A 24,962-nucleotide genomic window follows, 5' to 3' on the forward strand; every position below is an offset into this window, starting at 1 on the left:
GAAAAGATACAGAAAAGTATAGTACAGATGTCCAGGTAAAGATGAAGGCAGAGAGTGGAGTGGTGTTAAAAATACATTAATTCAGGGGCTGGGGATTTAGCTCAGTGGTTCCACCCCCTGCCTCACAAGCACAAGGACCCAAGTTCGATCCCTGGTACCAAAAAACAAAAACACACACACATAAAACATTAATTCTGTCCAGGGAGGGGGAAAAGTACACCAAGTCTCTTACATTGTGATCTGAATTAAATTTCATGGAAGAATTTTACATGGTGTGAGAGCCCTTGGCCCCCAGGGAGAGTAGAGATCCCTGGACAGAACTCACTGGCAGAGGAGAGACCTTTCATTGGCCTCCTCGTCTCCTGAATGTCTTGACAGGTGTTTTGATTCAGGATCCACTCCTGCCCTGGTGTTACTCATCGGACCTGAGGGGAGGGGACCTGCACAGATGTGCTGATTCCTGCTTCTCACTGCTGCAGTACGAGCAATGAAGTCCTTTGTCTCTGATCTAGACATCTCTTGCCTACTAGTAGAATCCATGAACCCGTAAGAGGCCAGCTTACCAGCTACTGAAGTTGACACCGAATTGCAAAATGACACAGGAGTGGGACTGCCAGGTGAGTGAAGGCACAGGAATACTCCCTGCCTACAATTGTACCTATGATGATAGCAGCAGATCATATTTATGTAGGGCCTGTGTGCACTAAGGACTTCTCTACATGTGTTCACTTAACTCTCATGGCACTCTTGAGAGTCAGGGATTTCCTGATTCTCATGGTACGGAGGTACGGCCTGAAGAGTTACGTGATGCCCTCAAGGCCACAGAGCAGGAAAGTGGCAAAATTGGTTCAGGAGGCCTGGAGGCTGGCTTAGAAGGCCCTACTCTTCCTCATATAAGCTAGGGCCATAGGAAATGAGGTGGTTTATGTTCCCATTCCCTCCGCATTACTCTTCATCGACTGCTGTGAGGGTTGGGAGAAAAGTGGATGAGTGAAGGAGCACATGGAGCCTGAGAGCTGCAGGACTCTACGAGCTGCAGAGAAGTGGGACGGAGGTTTCTGTCCCCAAGCTCCAGCCTCCATCCATGACCGGAAGCTCCAAGCCCTAGGGCTGAGGATGTAGGCACATTAATAATGACAAGTAGGCCTGTGCGGGAGCTCCTCTATGGCCTGAGGCAGAAAGGATGCGCGCCCACCTACAGCTAGACCTCCTTGGCAGTGGGCTCCACACCTATGGGTTCAGTCAACGGTGGATCAGGAAAAAAATTTTTTTTCAACTCACCTGGACATGTTTGGACTTTTTCCTTGTCATTATCCTCCTACAAATATAGTATTGTAACTGTTTATATTGTATTTACTTTGTTTTGCGTTTACATTGCTTTAGGCATTACAAGTAATCTAGAGACGATTTAATGTATATGGGAGGATATGCATAAGTTACTTACAAATATTGTGCCATTTTATGTTAGGGTTTGATTGAGTGTCTGCGGATTTGGGTATCCGTGGGAGTCCTGGAATTGGTTTCCCGAAAATCCCAAGGAATTATTTGTTCATTGTTAAACAATTTTCAATGGTTAATTCTTTTTCCAGAACATTGAAGTGGGCAAACAAATATTAAAAATTGAAAAGTAGAAGTTTAAAAGCTCGTGATATTATTTGGAATTGAAATATGTTTTTACTTAAGTCAGAATTTGTTATGACTTTACCTTCTTGAATTTAAAGGAAAGAAAATCATCAATAATATTTTAAAAATCGACTTTCCTTCTTTACCTTGTTTTCAACTGAGCCTTGTGAATTAAACCAAATGAAAGTAACTTTGAAATTGTGTTAGATGGATTTAAAGCATTAGCAAGAGACATGAATATTCCTCATGAATTTGAAAATGAATGAAACGGAAAGGTAAAGAGATTGGAAATGTATGAATCACAAGATGAAAGTATCTATTATTATGGGGAAAGTGGGTAGCAAATCAAAATGTAGAAAGTTATAAATGTCTTAATTTAACATTTGAAATAGAGAAATGCAAAATTAAACAATCTTCAGATTTTGAATTTTTAACCAAAAAGCGTTATTCTGCATGAATACATTTGATTTTCCAAAAGCAGCCACCGACTCATCTCTGAAACACTCTGATGATTTAAGCTCTGGACAGATTTTATCTGAAATATTTGGTTTTAAGCAGTCTGCAATGTCAATAACCTGTAATATAAAATCAGCACAGTGTTTGTATCTTCTAAAAGTTATTCATGAGCTTTGCTTAATGGAAATTTATTCCAATTTGGAAGTAGCCTTGAGAATTTTTTAAATCAGTATGAGTGAGTCACAGTAGTATTTTGTAGAAGAAATTTCAGTACATTAAAACATGTAAGATTGTTACCTGGTCTGTGGGAACTGTTAAACAAGGCAATTCACTTACTCAAAATAAGAAAATAAGTACACTTAAAACATATTTTTGAGGAGTTTGCCTTCAGCAAAGTCAGAAAGTAGAATTACAATAAACCTTAGTTTTGATATAAAAAGATATTTAAACTTAAAATAGTACTGTGAGTTTTAATACATTATTTTAGAAATGTTTAATTTTGGAAAAAATCAATAATAAAAAAATCATGCTTAAAGAGGCACAGCTCTATTGTTACAGGCACCAGTTAGGTTCAGCACAGCAATGCTGGATCCTGACTTCCCGAAAATGTTATTTTGTTTTCGATGGGCTTTTTGTTTTGCGTTATTTTTATTTCAGCAATGCCCTGTCCCTAAATAAAAAATAATAAAAGGTCAGGTGATGCAGTTCAGTGTGAAGGCACTGGATTGAATGCCCAGTACCGAAAAAAAATATTTCATGAAAATATTATTTATCTTGACGGCTGAGTTCTTTTGGTATCGCACAGGTTTGTGTCTCGCTCGCCTTAGCCTACACTAGGGGCCAGCTGCCATCTGAGGGCAGGTGGCGTGGGACGCTCCCTGGCCTCTGTTATCAGGCCACCGCCCTTTCAGAGTGCTCTTTGACACCACGTGTCGCCAACACATTCTAGGAAACCGAGGCCTCACAGGTACTGAGGGGTGGTAGGATACTCAGAACTCTAAGTCTATTCGGAAACAGACCACTGGGACTTAATCAATTATGTCATCGATTTTGAAATATTTTAAACACTTGGGAAATCTGCAGTGATGGAGGGATTAAGAAACTGGGTTTCAACATGGATTAATGTCCTCTCCTGTCCATCCTACCGTTGCTTTTCTTTGGACAGCTTTGATGATATGAAAAAAAGGGCTGAAAGTCCCAGTGACAGAGGACTTCTTTTCCTCTTTCAGAACTCATGAGGAATGCTCCTTGTAAGCCTTAGTTCTCAGGAATCACACGTCCGAGAAAAGACCCACAGGGCACTCTCTCTTCAGGCAGTGAGAACATGAGCACTGTGCTGGATGACTTTTCCTTCTGAGCATACAAGACTCTCCGAAGGGGGAGCAAAAAGAGGTCAAGTCAGTGTCAACAGTCTTCCCTGGGTCTCTTCTCTCCTTCCTTCCTTCCTTTCTTTCTTTCTTTCTTTCTTTCTTTCTTTCTTTCTTTCTTTCTTTCTTTCTTTCTTTCTTTCTTTCTTTCTTTCTTTCTTTTCTTTTTAAGGTTAAGAGATTTATGATGCATTTCATTTACAGGAAAGGCAGGAGTCTGGATAGTTGCCAAGATATGAAATTGGTAAACCCAGCACGGGATGAAAGAAATTTCATAATTTCTCCAAGAGCTTTTCACCCTCAGGCAATGACCTTGTGGCACTCTAGGTGAGGAATTTACTGCAGGATGACTTGGTCTTTGCCCTGCTGAGGAAGCTTGTGTTTCTTTAGGGCCTTTTCCTATTTCTTTGTGTAAAAGTGTTTCATACTCACCCCATGCAGCTAAGAAACAAATTATTTAGCTTCGAATGAATATTAAATTTCAAAAATGTAATGATTCATGGAAAACACGACTATTTCAGGATTTTAGTTCAATGACCTATTAAAGAAAACCATGGTTCTAAACGGAACCAACTTCTTTTACCAGGATCCAACAGATTGACCTTGTAAACAGCTCATAACTGCTAAACTATACAATACAACTTCTATGTTGGATTCTGAAGTCTCCTCGACTGTCTCCTTACCCTCCTCGAGGGCTACATTCATAGCAATCCTGCTGACCTTATAATTTGGCCCATGTATTCTTCACTGTTTCTTTGGCTTTGTCTTCTCCAGACTTAAAAGTTATGCAGCTACCAAGATGACAATGCCAGGTGCCTATGAAAGGCCTTTAGATAAACCCTCTGTAGAGTAACTAATTGCTGATCACAAACTACTACCCTCTTGAGGTGGAAGTATCCAGAGCTGTCTTCACCCTTTGCCCCCTCGCAGCAGTTAGGGGTACTTCTTCAGAGAGGGGAATATTGCAGATAGGTAAATTAATTAGACATCTTGTAGGCAGTCAGACAGGGCCACCCTCAAGGAGCCAACACAGCAAGGAACCAACATGGAGGACAATCAAGACACATTCACTGTGGCCAGAACTGTAAAAGGAGAGAAACCACTATATCCTTGTGCTTCCCCTGGGGATGAATAGCAGTGATTGACATTCTAAATAGGTGTCAATCACCTGGGTGGGGGGCGAAGGTCTTAATCCAGCCTTTCCAGGAAATAATCCTGACCCTCTTCCCTTACTGAAAATCCCTGTATGCTTGCTATGTGACTTGCTCCCCTACTTGACCCCCTACTTAATCAATACTACCTAGATAACCCTATTTGTAATCTTATTGGTTGGTCATGTTTTTGCCCCACCTCATGCCCACCTTGTAATTTTCTATTGGATCTTACAGTTTTGTCCCACTTTGTACCTGCCTCACCACATGGCTTTAATATATAAAATATCTTTGAGAAGTGAGATGAGCTGGTAACCCACTTTTCGGTTCCCCTTCTGTTTCTCTTAGAAGCTTTCTTTCTTTTAATAAATTTTTCTTACTCTTAAAAAAAGAAAAGAAAGAAAAACATGGTTCTATATTAGTAAAAATGACAGCCACAGTAGGAACACAATTTTTCTAAGTTTGTCTGGGAGAGCACAAATACTGTATAGTCAGTTTGCCTAAATTTAAGGGAGCTCATAGTACATATAGCATGTGTCATTGTTTGGATGAGAAATGTCCTCCCAAGGGCTCATGTATGCCGATGTGGGGCTTCTGGAAGGTGATTAGATCATGGTATGTGAACCTCATTGATAGACTAATCCATGGGCAAGTTCATGGTTGAGTGTGCAGTTAGGAGATGGGGCCTGGTTGGAGAAGGAGGCTCACTGAGACAGGACCTGGAATGGAATATTTTTGCTCCCAGGTCCTTCCTCTCTCTCTGGCTGTTTTGCTCACATTCTGCCATCTGGCTACAGTGCAGGAAGCTGCTTTCCTCCTTTGTGTTGTTCTACCATGATGTCTTTGTCCTGTAGATGGAAACCTCTAAGACCATAAGCCAAAGTAAATCTTTTCCCTTTTAAATTTTATACATTGGACATATTGTCCCAGCTACAGAAAAGCTGACTAATACAATGCGACTTCTGCCTAATTTTATAGTATTGTCTTAGTTATTTTTCTCATTGTTGACACAAAATACCTGACACTTACAAGTTAAAGAAGGAAAAGAGTATTTTGGCTTGCAGTTTGTAGAGGTTTCAGTCCATTGTCGCTGGCTCCAAGGCAGAGTGGCGTGGCAGAGGGGTATAGCAGAGGAGAAACAGTTCATGGCAGAGCAGGCAGGAGGTAGCAGTGAATCTTCTGGACTTCTATCTCATTTGGGCTAAAAGCCTATTGGAGGATGCCACGTATCATATACCCAGAGCTACGCTAAACCAATCAGTGGACTAATTTAGCTATCACGCACCCTTAATCTATCTTCACACACCCTAGGTCCAGCAACTTCTGAAAACCCCATCTACAAGCACATGAGGCTTTGGGGGGACACGCAGGTACAGACCATAACAAGTATTCATTATGTTTTATTGTACTTATTGAAAGATATTCTTATCCCTATTTCCTACAATCTAGGAATAATTTTCTTTCTCAGGTATGATTTATCTGTAGAGGGAAACATGAACTCCCATGAGTAAAAACACAGACCTAATATATTCTGACTACATAAATGAAGATAAAGAAATGTTAGATGGATCAGGAGATATCTAAGAAAAGCTGCTGTCAAAATTTAAAAAATTTGTTTATTCACACAGACTATTTTTAAAAGGGGTTTCTGGGATTTTTTTCCCTTACGATAATATGTACATGGTGATACAGATATGTAAGGTATAACCAAATCACACCAGAATGTTTAAAGCATGAGATTTTGGGTTAGCTATATTTCCTCATTAGACAGAAGTAGCCTCATCTCAATCTGAGTTGTGAAACTATTCAAATATGATCCAGTCCACTGTCAACCAAGTGAACCTTGTTGTTACTGTTATGATTTCAATGAAAGTCTGACCTTATTTTTCATTGTCTGGGAGGAAATGTGGGAAATTGACCAAGGAGAATTCATGCTGTTACCCTGGATTCTTTACAAAAATATGTTTTCTCTTTTATAGCCATTTGCTTTTTTTTTTCTTCTAAAAGAGAAGAGCAGAAAAACTACAACTAATAAGTGATTCTAGTTCAGAGTATTTTATACTTGCTGCATTGTATAGCTATTTCACATTTATATTTTTTATTATCTAGCTGATGTATGTTTGTACAGTTTTTAATAATTCACAAAGCATTGTCATATTATTTCATTTGATTGATCCTCATAGAAATCCTATTAGGCAGATACAAGTGGCTTTGACAAATACTCAAAGACATTAACTTAAATGCTCAGGATTATATAGTTAATGAGGCTTATTACTGAATATATATCTCCTTTCTCAAACTGAATCCATGTGTTGAATTCCTAACCCACCGTAATATGGTTATATTTGTAGTCAGAAAATAATTAAGGTTAAATGAGGTCAGAGTGTGCGGCCCTAATCTGATATCATTTGTGCCCATATAAAGAGAGACACTAGGAAGCTCTCCTGTTCTTTGTAAACCATGTGAGGACCTGGCAAGAAGATGGTCATCTATAAACCAGGAAGTTTCTCCCCAGCAACTGACCATGCTGGCATCTTGAAATTGGACTTCCTACCCTCTACAACTTTTGGAAATGAGTGTATCTTGTTTTAGCCTCCCAGTGGTGGACAGATGAATATCGATTTTGGCACTGAGATGTTGGGGGACTGCTGTAACAAATACCTTAAAGTGTTGAAGTGGCTTTGACTCTGGCTGGTACTGGGGAGAGGTTGGAAAAGTTTTGAGATTCACAGTAACAAAAGTCCAGACAGCTGTGAAGGGATTGTTAGTAGGAATATGGCTGTAAAGACAATTCTGGAGAAGGAATTATTTACTTGGGAAGAATTGTTTCCTACGATCTCAGAATAAAATGTGAAGCAGGTGATTGGGATCTGAAGGAATAGCTATACAACAACAAAAACTTGGCTGAACTATGTTCTAGTGTTTTGTGGAAGGTAGAATTTGAGAATAATAAATACAAATATTTAGCTGAAGAGATCTCTAAAGTGTTGAACCAATGTCTTGGTTTCTCCTTCCGTCTATAGTAAACTGCAGAGGGACAGAAATAAGTTGAACAAGAACTTGAAGATTTGGAATATTCTCTACTTATCCATGTTGTGAAACCTAAGAGACCCTGTTCTTAAGAGAACACTAAGTATGTGGTTGAATAATTATTTGATCAGGAGATCAGTTATCTCAGCGGGGGGATAGAGATGGAATGATATCAGCAAGACAGTGCTAGTTTGGACTAAAAGCCATAGAGAAAAAGGAAAAAAGGAAGCTATCAGACTTCTGAGATTCTACAGGAGGGAATCATAGTGCTCTCATCTGCAAACATACTTTATCCTTCAAGAAAGGATAATCCTTTCTTGAGGAATAATCCCAAACACTATTTAGAATTTAGGAGGGCTACCTGTTGGGTTTCAAATAATAGATCTATTACTTTCTTTATAACTGAAAGACCTTGCCTCCTTAGGGGTGATGCTACTACCTCGGTGGCCTGGAGGCAGGAATATTAAGCCAATGAGAATGATTCCCGAGCCTTAAGGTCTAACAGAATCTGTCTTGCTAGTTTTGGAACATGCTTGGATCCATTACCCTTCCTTCCTTCCTCCCTTCCTTCCTCCCGGCCCCATCTCGTAATGGGAACTCATTTTCCCGGCCTGTTCCACAATTATATTTTGGAAGCGTTTATCCAGTATTTGGGGAGGAATTTTACCTTAAGATAATTAGTAATGTGAGTTGTATTTGTATTTTCCTGGAGCTCTGAAATTCAGGCTCCAGGGTGTATCCTGGAATGTTCAAGGCTCATGGCCTACTGAAGTAGAATAAATGCATTTGCACGTGAGAAGGACATTAGTTTGGGAGGCCGGGAGTGGAATGTGAGGTACTGAATGCTCCCCCGCCCATATTTTTAAACTCCAACTCCCAGTGTGATTACGTGTGGAGACTGGGCCTTTAAAGAAGTAACTGAGGTTAGATGAGGTTAGAAAGGTAGAGTCCCAACCTGATAGAATTGCTATCCTTTTAAGAAGAGACACCAGAGCTCTCTTTCTGCCATGTGAGGCCACCGTGAGAAGATGGTCATGTGTAATCTGGGAAGAAAGACTTCAGCAGACAACTCTAAGGGCACAATGATATTAGATTTTAGGCCTCTAGACCTATGAGAAATGCTGTTGTAAGTTCCTTAGTGAGAAATGTGTCTCTGCTATGTATGTATTACTTACAAACACTAAAATGCCTGTGATGTCACTCATATATGCTCTGTACACAAGGCATGATTGAAAAATATGGTGTGTGTTTAAATTTTAAAAAGTCTTGTAGTACAAGGTAAGTTGTCATGAATTCCTCTCCAAATACTCCCCCTATTCTGGAAGTCCTTTTTCTTAGTGTCTTTAGTTGTGTTGTTTGGATTCCTCAACGTCCTTAATCAAGACATTTACCTTTCATGGACATTTTGACTTGAAGGAAAAGCCAGAAGCCACCTGGTACCAGATGCAGCAAATAAGGTGAACAAGGACGCACTGACCGTAGTGTTTTGACGGCCCCACCTTTCCGTTGGGTGGCTGGCACTCATGGGAGCGTTCGCCATGCTTTTTTTTTTATCACACCCATGAAAGAGGACTCCAGAACTGCTTCAGAGAGTGGCAAGGCCGATGGGACGTATATTGAAACAAAGCGAACTATTTTGAGAGAGATTAATGACAATGCATCTTTTATTGCAATAAATCTTTTTAATTTAAACATGCACCATAGTTTTTGATCACCCCTCCTACGTAGCCTGTCACTGACTGAAATCTTACTATGTGGCACATAACTATAAATGTCTGTTTAATCCAGGGTGTGGTATTTTGTTACAGCAGCTTGAACAGATTAGCACATATGCTAAGAGAGCTAATATGCTAACTCCTAATTCAGTTCTTATCACGGTATATGATTCTGATTGTAGTAGGTTTCTATGAAAATATAAACATGTGATGTATACTTAGTCTGCATTTTGGGGGATTAAAATCTACACATCTCTACCTGAGTGATTCCCAGTTAATTCACTTGGTATTTATCAAGTTTGATGATTTAGAAGGATCATAATGTATAATGATTAAGAGTCTTGTTACATTTGAGTTTGGGCAGTAACTTATCACTTGCTGAATGTATAGCCTTGGTGACATTTCTTAATCTCTTCATATCTCACCTGTATAACTAATAATGATAACGATGATGAACAAATTCTTGATGTCTACTGTACAGTGACTACAGTTAGTATTGTACCGCATACTTGAAATTTCCAGTAGAGTGGTTCTTAAGTTTTCTCAGCACACAATACACAAATATGGTGATGGATATGCTAAATAACTTGACTGTGGTAATTATTTCATAATGTATATATAAATTATATAATACACTTTAATTATATAATTATAATAAAAATAAAATTACCAAATTCCTCTAAAAAGTAACTAATTATCTTAGTCTATTTGGGCTGCTGTAACAAAAAACAGTAGGGTAGATTTATAAAGAAAGCAAGTTTATTTCTCAGAAATCTGGAGGCTTGAAGTCCAAGATTAAAACACCAACAGATCTGGCACATGGTGAGAGCCTAAAACTTTGTTCACAGGTGGCAACTTCTTGCTGTGACTTCAGATGGTAGAAGAACTGAGGGAGCTCTCTGGCGTCTTTTCATAAGGGCACTAATACTGATAACTAGGGTTCTTCCCTCATGAGCCAATCACCTCCTAAATGTTCTACTTCCCAGTGTCATCATATCATGGGTAGCCTTCAAAAATTTGACCTGTGGGGGACACAAACATTGAGTACAGCACTACTGCCTAGAGTTATAGGGAATAGTTAATGCTTGCATAGTGGTGGGTGCATTATAAGTACATGGTAAACATTAATGAATGATGATGAGGGCTCCTATCACGCCTATGTACCACCACCACCATTCCCATACCATATCTGTGAGACTTCGTTATCGCGGCAATAGAGAAAAGAAAAATATGAAGTGGACTGAACACTTTTTGGCCTGAGCCTTATTCTTTTGTAGCTGATGTATGTTTTTGTTTACCAAGAAAGACTGGGGAGAGGGATAAATGAAGCTATATCACCTGTGTGACTAGATGAAGCGGTCAGGAGAATTTTGTTTTTTGTTGAGTTTATTGGTACATTTTAGCTACACAGTACAGTTACATTCATCATTGGGATCTTGTACCTTTACATGACAGGTCTTGATTCTCATTTTTTTCCCCTTTTCCCTGCCCTCCCTTCACCCCCTCCTCCCTTCCCTATTTACAAACACTTTGTTTCCATTTTTTCATTTATGAAGCGGTCAGGAGAATTTTGTTTTTTGTTGAGTTTATTGGTACATTTTAGCTACACAGTACAGTTACATTCATCATTGGGATCTTGTACCTTTACATGACAGGTCTTGATTCTCATTTTTTTCCCCTTTTCCCTGCCCTCCCTTCACCCCCTCCTCCCTTCCCTATTTACAAACACTTTGTTTCCATTTTTTCATTTCCCCTACCCTTCCCACTTCCCCTACACCTTTAGCCCTTTGTTTCCTATTTCACACTATCATTTTTTCTTTTCCCTTATTTCCTTTCCCCTACCCTTCCCACTTCCCCTACACCTTTAGCCCTTTGTTTCCTATTTCACACTATCAATTATACCATTTGGATCTTATTTACACTTTTAGTTTTTCACACCAGAGAAACTATTTGGTATTTACACATGTGTGACTTATTTATTTCACTTAGGAATATATCCTCAATATGCATCCATTTTCTGATGAACGAATCTAATTTTTCATTCTTTATGGCTGAGTGGTATTCCATTTTATAGAAAAACTACATCTTCTTTATCCAGTCTCCAACTGATGGGCAATTGGGCTGTTTCCAAGTTTTAGCTATTATAAACTATGCCGCTATAAACACGGGTGAGCATATATCATTGTGGTATGATTTTTAAAAATTCTTTTGAAAAGATACCCAGCAGAGGGATGGCTGGGTCAAATGGAACCTCTAATCCTAGTGCTTTGAGTTACCTCCATATTGATTTGCACAGTGGTTGCACCAGTGTGCACTCCCACCAACAATGGAGCAGGGTTCCTTTCTCCCCACAGCCCCTCCAGCATTTGTTATTGGCTGATTTCTTGACAGCAGCCATTCTTTGTGGGGTGAGGTGAAATCTCAGTGTTGTTTTCATCTGTATCTCTTGAATGACCAGTGATGTGGAACATTTTTTCATATATTTACTTGTGCTTTTACTTCTTTGTCTGAGAGATGCCTGTTCATTTCATATGCCCATTTTTGAATTGGGTCTTTATATTTGGGGGGCCTACTTTTTTTGAGTTCTTTATATATTCTAGATAATAGTCCTTTGTCTGAGGAGCAGCTGGTGAACGTGTTTTCCCACAATGTAGGTTGTCTCTTAGATCTGTTGGTGATTTCTCTTGCAGTGCAGAACCTTTTTAATAAGATGAGATCCCAGTTGTTGATTCTTTGTGCTAGTTCCCATGCTAATGAGGATTTGTTCATAATCTTTTCCTATGCCAATGTCTTTGAGAGTTCTGCCTAATTTATCTTCCAGCAAGTTTAGTGTTTCTGTTTAAATATTTGGATCTTTAATCCACTTGGATTTTAGTTTAGTGCATAGTGAAAGATAAGGGTCTAGCTTTAATCTTTGGCAGGTTGAAACCCAGTTTTTCCAACACCATTTATTAAAGAGGCTATCTCCATGCTTGACTGTCTCCAAGGCAGAAACTTGACCGTGGAATGGCCCATTAGAGGAAAATTGTTCACCACATGATAGCCAGGAAGTAGAGAGAGAAGAGAAGGGAGCGAGGATCGCTGTGAGTTCGAGACCAGCCTGAGCTGCATAGTGAGCTCCAAGTCAGTCCCAACTACATAGTGTGACCCCGTCTCAAAAAACCAAAACAAAAAGAGAAAGGAAAGTAGAGGGAAGAAAACACATGTAAATAGCCATGAGGCCCGAAAGGAGCTCAGTCTACTCATGGGGGCTTGGGTCAGTTTGCAAATCTGTTTACTGTGAGTGGCTGTCCTGCTTGTCACCTGATGTGGGATCCCGGGATACCGTAGTGGAGCTCATTGCTAGAGGTTGTATAGTACCTCTTCCTATCAGCTGGACAATAAGTACTTCTCATAAGGTGTCTAGGGGGTACATCTCCATGACAAGTATATGGCAAACGTGGTACCATTTGTCTAGGCAGCCAGCAGCCTTATGTGAGACTTGCTGTAGCATCCTACTTGTACAGGTGGTCCTCAGGTACAGGACACAATCTGAACCACCAAGGTGACCACAAACTTTGTTCCCAGCCCAGAATCCCACATACCATCAGGCATACTTATGTGATAAGAGGCACATGCAGGTAATTCTAAAACTGTTTCCCTCCCAGGAAACTCATTTTCTTTTTAGAGGTCTTTTGAAGACCATGATGAACCTATAGAAATGCTGCAAGAGCAGAGAGTTAATGCTGCTGCAACAGACAACAGTAAGGATTGGTTTTTGTAGTAGATAAGCCTTTCCTGTCTCATGATACAACCCAAAGGTGCTCACCTCTTAGGCTTCTGATGTGGTTGACCTTGGGTGAAGTTGCACTGCTGTTCTACTATGAGGTATGATCAAAATATATGCTGAATGTTGAAATTTTAAAAATGTATCATAGTATAAGACACATTGCCACAAATCCCCTTAAAATATTTCCTATTGATTCAAGCTTACTTTCTCCATCATTCTTGTCATTTTCTGTAACAGTTCTGGAAGTCCTCTTGTGTGAGTCTTTACAAGGTGTAATGAATGCTGCTACCCAGTGCCACTGAGGATATAGGGGAGGCAGCCACAACAGCGCAACTGAAGACGTGAAAGAGGATTTCTAGAAGTGCTTCACAAAGTGGCAACAATGATGGGGTAAATGTGTTTAAAGCAAGTCGGAAGATCTTCAAAGAGCATTAATGGCAATGTGTCTTCCATAAATTGAAAAAATAATTCATTCTATTTTCTATCTGGACATTGTAAATTCTCTCAGTGGTAGGTGAGGTGGAAAGGATGGAGCCAAGGAGTTGGAGTTTGTTCAGTTAGTAGCTATGTTGCTGGCACATTTTCCATCCTGTAGCTAGTAGGTGCATAAGTAGATTTCCTTTTTTTTTTTTATACACTTGATCTCAGCCAAAAGGCCGAGAAGTGATACATTTTTTAAAATATGGAAGTCTTCACAAATTTGTATGTCATCTTTGCGCAGGGGCCATGCTAATCCTTTCTGCATCGTTCCAATTTTAGTATATGTGCAGCTGAAGCCAGCACTAGATTTGCTTTTAAAAAAGGGAAAGGATTATTTGCTGAGTATCAGCCATGCATGTTGGTTCTACATACCTTATAAAAAAAATCCCATTTAATCTGGACACAAATATGAGATAAGAGAAAGCTGTTGAGGTTACTAACAACTGGGAAGTGACAGGAGCTGCGGTTTGAGCCCAGGACCCTTTACACAACATCTCCTTACTTGGTAGCACTTAGTGGTGACTTCAGCAAGGTTACATATGAATGGGTGGGTAGAATACAGTGCTGATGGTTTTGGTTCTCTGTCATGTTGTGTCTTACCGTGCATGACTAGCCTTTGGGGATTTCTTCTTCTTTATCCACTGGCCACTTGGAATTCATGCAGGGTAGTTTTCTTTTTTCTTTTCATGGTGTACAGAAGCTGGATTCTTTGTAATTTCCTTCTTACTCCTTTCCTTCCCCAGTGACTGGGGGAGCTTTGAGCATGCTGACGGTGGTAGGTGCAATCAGAGTCACAATTAGGCAGCGATTCACATTATGTAAAAGATTCATCACACCAATTGATGTAAAATGACACACCATCCTGCTTGGCATTGATTGCCGAATCCTTCAGTCTCAATGGTTTGGTTGCAATCACTTTTTAGGCGAATGCCCTTCTAAGGTGTCATTATGGGCAATCTGACAGGGTGTGTGTGTGTGTGTGTGTGTGTGTGTGTGTGTGTGTGTGTGTGTGTGTGTGTGTGTGTGTGTGTATTGTTGCTGTTGTTACAGAACTGAAATCTTTCAGTTCACCAGTATCATGTGTAGTCACCCATCTGGCTTCTACCTTGATTTGGGAGTTTTAGTTAGTTTTAATCTACATCAGTGGGACATCTCTACATCTCTAGATGGGTACCTGGTTCTAATGGCCACCTCACTCCCGCAAGACTATGTGTGTGGTCTTGTGTGTGCCTCTCTTGCCTTATCTGTCCTCCCAGTCACTGTGGGCATGCATTGGGCTGGCCTGGCCTCCCACTGGGCTGAGTCGGGAGGCTGAGGAGGTCTTGCCCCAGAGCCAGAATGTTGGGCCCCACGCAGATGGTTCTATAACTTGCTGTTAGAAATGCACAGGACAAACAGTTATTTATAGGTTCCAACAGCAGAGCTACAGTCTCAGATACTGAGCATACCTAACTGCATTATCTATAGATTCAGCACTTGGGTTTTAGGACTTTTGGGGCTCCTTCCTTCTTTCTTTTCTTCTGTTTTTCCTTCCCGTCCTTTCCTTCCTTCCTACTTTCCCTCCTTTCTTCCTTCTTTTTCTTCTTTCCTATCTTCCTTGTTTCCCTCCTTCCTTTTTTAAAAAAATTGAGAATTCATTGGGTGAAAACAGCCACTCCCACACCCACAGGCTGGTTCAGGTAGGTCGGAGTCCAAACCTCCACTTCCTGTGTCATGGGTAGTGTGGGGACTGAGTTCCTGAGCTGCTCTTCAGTCTCCTAATCCAAGTGAGAGACGTGGGAGGACATCGAGGCCTCTGAACACAGCCATAGCCCTGACTCTGGTCACAGATGCCGACGTGGGGACACTGAGGGGGCAGGACTGCCAGCCAGAGGCGGCCGTGGCCCTGTGGATCCTCAGCACCTCTGAGGCTGACCACATGACGCTGGGCATCCGCTGGGCACAGGCTGGGGTGCTGCCCGACACCCCAGCTCCCAGCACGGACTCTCGTGACCGCGGGCTGCCCAGTTCCAGTGCCACTGTGCCAAGGCTGGGAGGCCCTGTCCTGAACTAGCAAACGACCCAGTCAAAGTGTGACCAGAGAGAAGTGAACCTCACCACTGCTCCGCGCTTGCGCGCATCTGTCTTCACACTCACAGGGGAGGAGGATGGCATTGACAGGAGGTGAAGGGACGAGGATGCGAACCCAGAGCACAGGTGTGGGGGACCAGGAGGATGTGCGAGGGATGGGGAAGACGGGAGGAATTTCACTTCCGTGTCAGAGGATGAAGCTGAGTCAGGGCTTGGGAAATACTTGGGTACTGCAGACTAATTTGAGATTCTCCGGTAATTTTCTTTAAACTCATGGTTGTCCTGTTCACTTTCCTTTCCCTGGGACAAATACCTGACACCCACAACTTAAATGGGAGGAGTTACTTCCCCTCATGGTTTTTGAAACAGCATGGTGAGAGGGTCTGGCGGAGGAGAGCTGCTCAGGGCAGGGCGACCCGGGGACAGGGAGGAGCCGGGGAGGAGCCGGGGAGGAGCCGCCTTCAGGCCACGCCTCTGCGACGCCTCTCACCAGGCCCCGCCTCCAACAGCAGTCAGGCTTGGGGCCCGTTTGAGATCCAAACCAAAAGGGTGGAGCTTATAAACATGTGAGCCGCCCTGTGCCCCAGGCCCGGTGGACGCCACAAGCACAGAGCAGACTCTGGACCCCAGCAGAGGACCCTGGCTGTCTCCTCGCGACGTGGGCACCTTCAGTTCTAGGGCCGGTTGCTTGTGCTGCTCCCCCTGCCTCGGTAGTGCTCAGGGGAGGCGCACACACGTGCACACACACACACACACACACACACACACACACGCACACAGAGTAAGGTGGGCCGGCAGCATGTTCACAGGCAAGTGATTCAACAATTATGTTTGTCGGGAGAAGGGAAGAGAAGGAAGAGAAAAGGAAAAAGAATAGAAGGAAAAAATGAAAACAGTTTTTGTAAATAAGGAAGGGAAGAAGGGAGTGGAGGGGAATGGGAAAAAAGAATTAAGACTGTGATGTATAAGTACAAGTTCTCCGTGATGAATGTGCTCATGTATCGGTAGAATTAAATTTAAAAAGAGAAAAACCCAAAAATTATATTTGCATACATTCATTGCGATATATTTACAAATTGTACCCATAGGAAAAGTTATTTTTATTATGTTTTATCAGAATGAAATACAGTAAGATATGGAGTAGAAAAACATTTGAATCGCAGCACAATATATTTCACAATAACTATTATATACTTTTATAATAATTTATAATTTAGTTTTTGCAACTTCACAAAAGCAATAAATTGTATTGTTTAACAATACAAAGGAGGAAATTATTTTCTCAAAGAAAAAATCCTACTTTAACTATACAGAAAATGCAGCAATCTTAGGAGGGGCTGCATTGAGCTTTATAGATGGAAATAGGTATCAAAGGTGAGAAGTACATTAACAAAGCATTATGGTGAATACAGAGTATTTTTAAGTGATGTTTCCTTTGGAATCACATGCCATTTGGGAAAAGAAGACAAATATTGCAAATTTTTGCAGCCTTGAAGTTTGGCATATGGAGTCCTTCTGAGGCTTCAAAAGGGATATTAGCTAGCAAACAATGTATGAAAGTTTATGTACCCAAATTATTGGATAAATGAAATTCATTGGGTGAAAACAGAAGGCTCCTCTCTCCTACGCTTGCAAGTTTAATTCAGTGAGTTATATTTAGTTAAAATAAATTTGTCTTAGAACCAAGTGAAAACTCAGATTGATCTATAGTCTAGATACCCACCTACCCAATTTTTGTCCACTTTTCCCCCAAGATTTCAATGGTAAGATGGCATTGTATTTTTCTATGTACAGTTGGGAGGATTGACTTCCCTAAAAACTGTTTTTTTTTCAGCTTTAATTGACTTTATTGGTACATTTTAGGGATACAGTACAGTTACATTCATTGTTGGGATCTTGTACCTCTACATGACAAGTCTTGATTCTCATTTTTTCCCCTTACCCCTGCTCTCCCTTCACCCCCTCCTCCCCTCCCCATCTACAAACACTTTATTTTCATCTTTTCATTATCTCACATTTTTTTCTTTTTCCTTTTTTCCTTTCCCCTACCCATCCCACCTTCCCTACACCTTTAGCTCCTTTCTTCCCATTTCTAAATGTCAGTAATCTTATTAGGATCTTATGTATTATTGCAGATTATTCACACCAGGGAAACTATTTGGTATTTACACATGTGTGACTTATTTCACTTAGGAGTATATCTTCAATATGTATCCATTTTCCTATGAATGAATCTATTCTATGAAGAAATACATCTTCTTTATCCAGTTTCCAAAGGATGGGCAAATGGGCTGTTTGCAAGATTTAGCTATTACAAACTGTGCTGCTATAAACATGGGTGTGCATACTTCTCTGTGATATGATTCTTTTAGTTCTTTTGGAAAGATACCCAGCAGAGGGATGGCTGGGTCAAATGGAACCTCTAGTCCCAGCTCTTTGAGGTATCTCCATATTGATTTCCATAGTGGTTGCACCAGTCTGAACTCCCACCAACAATGGAGAAGGGTTCCTTTCTTCCCACAACTCCACCAACATTTGTTATTGTGTGATTTCTTGATAGCAGCCATTCTTTGTGGGGTGAGGTGGAATCTCAGTGTTGTTTTCATCTGTATCTCTCGAATGACCAGTGATGTGGACCATTTTTTCATGTATTTACTTGCTGCTTTTACTTCTTTGTCTGAGAAATGTGTGTTCATTTCGGATGCCCATTTTTGAATTGGGTCTTTATATTTGGGGGAGCTGATTGTTTTGAGTTCTTTATATATCCTTGATAATAGTCCTTTGTCTGAGGAACAGCTGGTAAAAATTTTTTCCCACATTGTAGATTGTCTCTTAGTTCTGCTGATGGTTTCTTTTGAAGTACAGAAGCTTTTTAGTAAGATGAGATCCCAGTTGTTGATTCTATCTGCCAGCTCCCATGCTACTGAGGATTTGTTCATAAAGTCTTTTCCTATACCAATGTCTTCCGGAGTTCTGCCTAACTTACCTTCCAGCAAGTAAGATACTGAGGCTTGGGTCCCAAAGTGTTGTTCGGCAGGCAGCAGGTGAGGGCTCTTTCTGGAAAGACAATATGTACCTTTGCTTTCTCTTGGTGAGGTTATTGGTCCCAAGTGCTGAGTTACACAAATGAACAATTTAGCTCTCTCTTAGAATGTGAATCTTACTAATTGTGGGTATGAAAATGAAGTCTGAGCTCTGAGCTGTTGAATGTGGGAAGAAGGCAGACATTTTCACACACTGAGGCGGAAGACCAAACTAGAGCTCTGCTTAACAAAGTTTGAAGAGTGACTGGGGGCTGCTGAGGGACTTCATGAAATCAAAGAAAATCTTAGGGAATTTGTAAACAATCAAGTGTTTCCTTTAGATATTGGTAAGTTGCTAGGCTTACTTTAGATATTTAGAACATCAAAACACTCAGTTTTTAAAGACCCAGACTTATTTATTCATTTAACAAATCAGACATGTAATTATTACCCCTGCGAAGCTGCAGGCACTGAGTGAGGTGCCTGGGCATATTGGTGACAAGTTGAACATGGTCCCTGCTTTTATGGAGCTTAGAATCTAATGGGGCAGACATACATTGACCAAAGCACTCAAGCAATGACTGTGTCAAACTCTATAGATTGTATTTGCCATATTTTCACCTGAGGTGCTGGGGATCAAAACCTGGACCTCCTACATGCTTGGTGAGCAGACTGCAGTGAAGAGGAAAGACCCCAGAAAGCCACAATGGATGGCAGTGAAAGAGGCACCTCAGTTGCAAAGCCAGGAAAGCTGGTTGTTGTGTGGGATTATGCTGAGGGGAAGGTGGGCCTAAGTCACAATCACACACTGTTCTTGGAAACAGGTTATGACTTGAGCCTAGGTATGTAGCACTCTCAGACAAAGAAGAGCCACACAGTAATACGAAGGATATGCTCAAAGGGAATTCCTATTCCTGAGATAAGATCATAGCAGTCCATCCTGTGGGGCTCAAATTATTTCCTCCTTTTCTTCATGCCCCCTAGGTGTGTGCTCATACCCCTGTGGGTCTCTGTTACACTTGCAGCTCCCTGTCTCACATGCAATCAGAGCCCCATCATTCCGGGGTCACCCAAGGCCCTGCCAGGAACATTAAAGTCAGCTCATGGACTCCGTGAGCACAAAGATGGTGACTGGTCTTCTCAGGCCACCATACAAAGTACCAGAGCTTGAGTGACTCAGAAAATGGAGTGATTGTCTCATTGTGCTGGAGACAGAGACAAAGGTGTTGACATATAAAGACAATGTTTCCCAGAAGGAATAAAAATAAGAACTCCTCACTCAAGAACTATCCTGATACTGTAATTATTGTGACTGCTAAAAATCAGAATCATCTAAAGAATCAGTAAGCATGGCCTTCACGGACCGTAGTTGGAGGAACAGTGAAAGATCTTTTCCACTGGCAGCTCTTCTGAGGCCACAGGTACCCCTTGGCAATTACTTGCACCTTCTGGAACAGAAACAAAGACTACAGCTAAAGAAATTCCTCCTTCACAGGATGTTTCTGGTGGCCAACATACAAGAAAACATGGAGAAAAAAGAAATTGCTGAGTACCACCATCAAGGGTTTCAGCCAATCTTGAAACATCACCTAGGCGAGGCCGTGACAGGGTTATTGCTTGTCTATCCCACTTCTGTGCTGCATATCTTCGAATGCTCCAGTGGAACTCTTCACCAAATCCTTTTAGATTATTTTAACCATGAAAGAAATGAAACAGAACTTTGGGTTCAAAAAATGAAAATTATAGTCATTTCTTACAACGTCCCCACAAGACTCATCACGCAATGGTGAGTTTCAGTGGTGAAAGTGCCAGTCATGTATCTCAACGATGTGATGCGTCTCTGGAAGAGGTCGTCATGGATTTTTTCATCCAGACTTGTAAGCTGGCACTCGACCTTTTTAAAACTCTTAAAGTGGGCACTAAAGGACTGGGTGATAGCTTGTACAGAACTGCGCCTGACCTGCTCCCCCAAGAACAGATCGTAAAGTATCTGTGCAAATCTGAAGAAGTCACAGACCAGCAATATTCACAAAAATGTACAACAAAACAATGCATATCACCTCAGATTCTGAGCTGGTGTGGCCTGCTCCCTCTGGTTTCTAGGATCGAAAGAGATAATGTAGTCAGTTCTCTTAAGGAATTTGTGCTACCTAAATAAAACATTAAAAACAAAGATTCCTATCTCCCATACAGTTGCATGTCAGATACTGGGATTAGAGCTTTGACAGATTTTGGGGGACACAATCCAGCTTGTCACAGATGAGGTCTCCCACTTCACATCATTTAAACTCATGCCAGGTCCCCAAGACAGAGTTCTTAGCCTGATCACAGTCTCTGAATGTGCATGAGATTTTACCTGGCCTGTACATTGCTTGCTTGTAACATAATAGCTGCTCTGTTATTTCAGGAATTAAGAGATGGAAGTTGGGAAGAGGTGATAAAGATTTGATAGCAGAACAAACAACAGCCATCAGGGAGAAGACTCCTGGCCCCTGAAGGATGTAGCGCTCACAGGATGGGGCAAAGTAGATGTCTCTATGCAGCTGTGATCCCTGAACATAGCCCAGAGCATCACAGACGGTGAAATCACACCCAAGATCTGGTTGAGGAGAGACAGACATGTTGAAAGGGAGATGAACATTTCTCCTTGTGCCCTCAGGTTTTCCTGGCTGCAAACAGGTGTGAAGAGTGGTGGGTGGAGGAGGGAGGAGGCATCTCCCTCACGTACCCACTTCCTCCTAGTCCCGGGGCCTCTGCAGGTAGCCCCTTCCTCTGCGACCATCTGGCCTTCTGGCCCCAGTGGGGGAAGCTGCCATTCTCACCTCCTTTAGAATCTTCTTCCCCCAGCTCTCCAGAATCCCATCAGCCAGCCACTCCTTTTAATTGCCTCTAACAACGACATTTTCTGGAGAGACTGAGTTGGTACTGAAATAAGCCCGGTTATCTCTAAGACTTATTAAAGTGAAATGATTAATTCCCACTGATATGTACACGAATTAGTGCTTGGCGGTTGAAGTGACTTGAAAGCTCACCTGACCAAAACATTCCACTTACAGATGAGGAAACTGAGATTCACAGAAGCGAGTCACTCCACAGAAACCAGGGCAGGGCTGAGGCTTAGTTCTCTTTCCTTCCTGAGAAAGAAGGTCCACCCCTAGTGATTCACTTTCTCTCCTCTTTGATCCCCTCACCTTCCAGTGCCTCACTTGAGCGTGGATCACAAGATGACTCCAGGCATCTGTGAGAACAAATGATTTTCACCTTAGCATTCCTATTCTTACTCTAGAAGCTGAATGCATAATGAAGTTCAAGTTCTCCCTAGTTCCAGGAGCCATTTACACACAGCAAAACAGTCTGTTCACTTGACTTTGATGGATGCAAATTTATTCTAGAGAAGCCTGACGTTCATTAGCATGTAAACATATGTTGTTGGTGGCAGCTCGCAGGACCACATGCTGGATCTCATGGGTTCATCCCCGCTGGACACCACCAGACTGCCTAGGCCTACACTGCTTCTGGCTAAGGCTGCAGATGTTGTTTTCCTTGCACTATGTAGTCTACATTTTAGCTAAAGGGTCCTTTTTCCCCCCACAACGAAACGGCAATTGGTGGAAAGAACTTGAGTTCCTCAGCTGATCTGACAAAATGAACCTCCTGGAATATCGAGTGCATTGACTGATGGGCCGCTCTTCCTGTCCTGTGGCTCAGAGACGCCATGGGCTGAATAACACATTTGATTCTAGTTCCGCGCAGTTCTTCCCCACAAGTTGTGCTGTTGACACATTTAGTGCTTGTAGCAATATTTGCAATAAGAATAGTGTGGGGAGCACACCCCGAAATATTGTGAGCTGAAGGCAGTTAAGAAGCAGACCCAAGAAAAGCTCTTCGCCCTCCTCCTATTTGCCTAAGACAGGACATTAATTTATGAAGGCAAAGGTACTTTTTCTCTCCCTCCATCATGCAGGACACAGCTGATCACTGAAGACAATTTTAGACTTTTAATCATCCCAGAGGAGTCTACACAGCGAACACCCACTTATTAGCATTCCCTCATTTTGCTGCTCCAAAATCCTTTTCCTTTATCTTGTTACATCTTTAAAAATGAACTGTTCTTTGTTGTGGATGATATGTATATAATTTCTAATCCTGATCCATCTTCCTGAAAATTATTCTTCCATAGTATCTTGGTATATTGTATATATAAAATATATATGTAAATGTAAATGTATATTTATGTATAAATATATATTTCATAGGTATATGAAATATACTTCTGTTTGTTTTTCTCTGTTAATCTGTCTTTTGAAAAAGAAAAGAAAAGAAAAGAAAATCTGTGTTTTGTTATAGGAAACCCAACCAATAAGCCTGAGGCAGATGGAAGGAACAATTACTATCCTGCTGTCCTTTGCCAGCAGCATTGTTTTAACAATAATTTTTATGGATGTCTGTTGAAATAAAACACACACACATACACACACACACACACACACACACACAGAGAGAGAGAGAGAGAGAGAGAGAGAGAGAGAGAGAAATACAATAAGAAAGAAGTAAGGAGAGTCCTCATGGGATTTTAGGTCATAGTTGTTTCCCCTACGCACAGAGACATGAACATATTGAAAACTTGTCTTCAATCATCGACTCTTTTCTTTTCCATGCATATTCTCATTTTTTGGGGGGGTGTTTTTCTACTGAGATATAACTTCTAGTTTGTTTTCTTTGTACTTCCTTATAAATGCAAGAGAATATGCTGGTTAATAATATATTGAAATGCATGACCTCTGTCAGTAAACAGAAATGTGACAATACAGATAGACTAAAGGTAGAAACAAAGATAGGGAGAAAATGAGAAATGTTTGAAAAAAAATCTCATCTTTCTGGCACTCCTACTTACTACTTCTGTGCTGATGTTCAGCCTTCAGCTCCCTGTCCTTTCTCTTTCCCTTTTCCTCCCCTTACACTTTGTGGTCTACTTTGGAGATGTTATCAGCTTTCATTCTCAAAATTCCAAATTTCCAGCTTTCGTTTTGGAACTGCAGAAATGTCCATTTATTCAGCACATATTTTATAAGTATACTGATAGACACTGAGACTATAATGGTTAACACTAACGGACATAGCCCTTATACTTATGTACTGGTAGTCTGATGGGGAAAAAGATAATCCAATAATCACTCTATTGAACTTCTTACTACAGATTGAGAGAAGTTTACCACAGAGTATAAGGATGGGTTCTATGACTTTATGCTGTGAAATAACCTGATAGCCAGGGGTGGTGGCACATGCCTATAATTCCAGCTACTCTGAAGGCTGAGGCAGGAAGATTGCAAATTTGAGGCTAGCCCGGGCTAGATGATCGAATGGAGCACAGTGTGAGTGCACTTTGTCTAAACAGAGGGGATGATGCTTCAGGAGGCAGCATCACACATTTAAAGAAAAAGCCAGGGGAAAATAGTGTAAGATAAGGATACAGAGGGTAAGCAGAAGTTTTAAGGTTATATTAGAGTTAGACACATTTATCCAAATAGCAATGAAATGCTATTGAAAACTCTTATGGGGTTGGGAAGTAGGCAAAATATTGTTTTAAAATAATCACATTGTCTTACAAAACTAAGCATACTCCTGATGTATGATCCAGAAAATGTACTACTTGGTATTTACCTAAATGAGTTAAAATATTCCACAAAAAAATATGCATATGAATGTTTAAAAGCAACCAAGCTGTCCTTTAGTAGCTGAATGGATAAACTGAGGTCTATCCAGACAATGGAATGTTATTCAAAACTAAAAAATGAGTTATCAAGCCATGCAAAGACATGTAGGAAACTTAAATACATATTACCAATTGAAAGAAGACAGCTCTGTGACATTCTGGAAAAGGCAAAACTAGGAGTAAGTGAGAAGACCAGAGATTAGAGGGAGGGAGGGGTAAGCAGGCTGAGCACAGAGAGTGTTAGAGCAGCAAAACTGCCCTGTGAGTGGACACAGAATCACTTTGCCCAAAGCCATGGAACGCACAAGACCAGGAGTGAACCCTCGTGTAAGCTCGGGATTTTATGATGATGAAATGTTGCTGTAGGTTCATTTGTTGTTGCAATGTTCACTCTGGTGGCGGATAATGATGGCAGAGTGTCAGTGCATGTGTGTGGAGGGGTTAGGTGAGAAATCTTAGTATCTTTTGTTCAATTTTTCTCTGCTCTAAAAATAATGTATTTAAACAAAAAAGTTTAAGAACAAACTGCTTACCAAAAAAAAAAAAAAAAAAAAAAAAAAAAAAA

At 41.0% G+C, this 24,962-nt stretch overlaps 1 non-coding gene and 1 pseudogene across 1 annotated transcript; one reads left to right on the forward strand and one right to left on the reverse strand.

Moving 5' to 3' along the window:
• Positions 1 to 13,787: 13,787 nt before the first annotated feature.
• LOC117285498 lies at positions 13,788 to 13,894 on the reverse strand. Its single transcript, XR_004516554.1, has one exon. It is a non-coding gene; the product is annotated as a U6 spliceosomal RNA (small nuclear RNA).
• Positions 13,895 to 20,033: 6,139 nt separating this feature from the next.
• On the forward strand, positions 20,034 to 20,787 carry LOC104875885 (annotated as a pseudogene).
• The last annotated feature ends 4,175 nt before the right edge of the window (positions 20,788 to 24,962 follow it).

The sequence above is a fragment of the Fukomys damarensis genome, unplaced genomic scaffold (genome assembly GCF_012274545.1).
Source record: "Fukomys damarensis isolate Sample0158 unplaced genomic scaffold, DMR_v1.0_HiC HiC_scaffold_10, whole genome shotgun sequence".
NCBI lineage: Eukaryota > Metazoa > Chordata > Mammalia > Rodentia > Bathyergidae > Fukomys > Fukomys damarensis.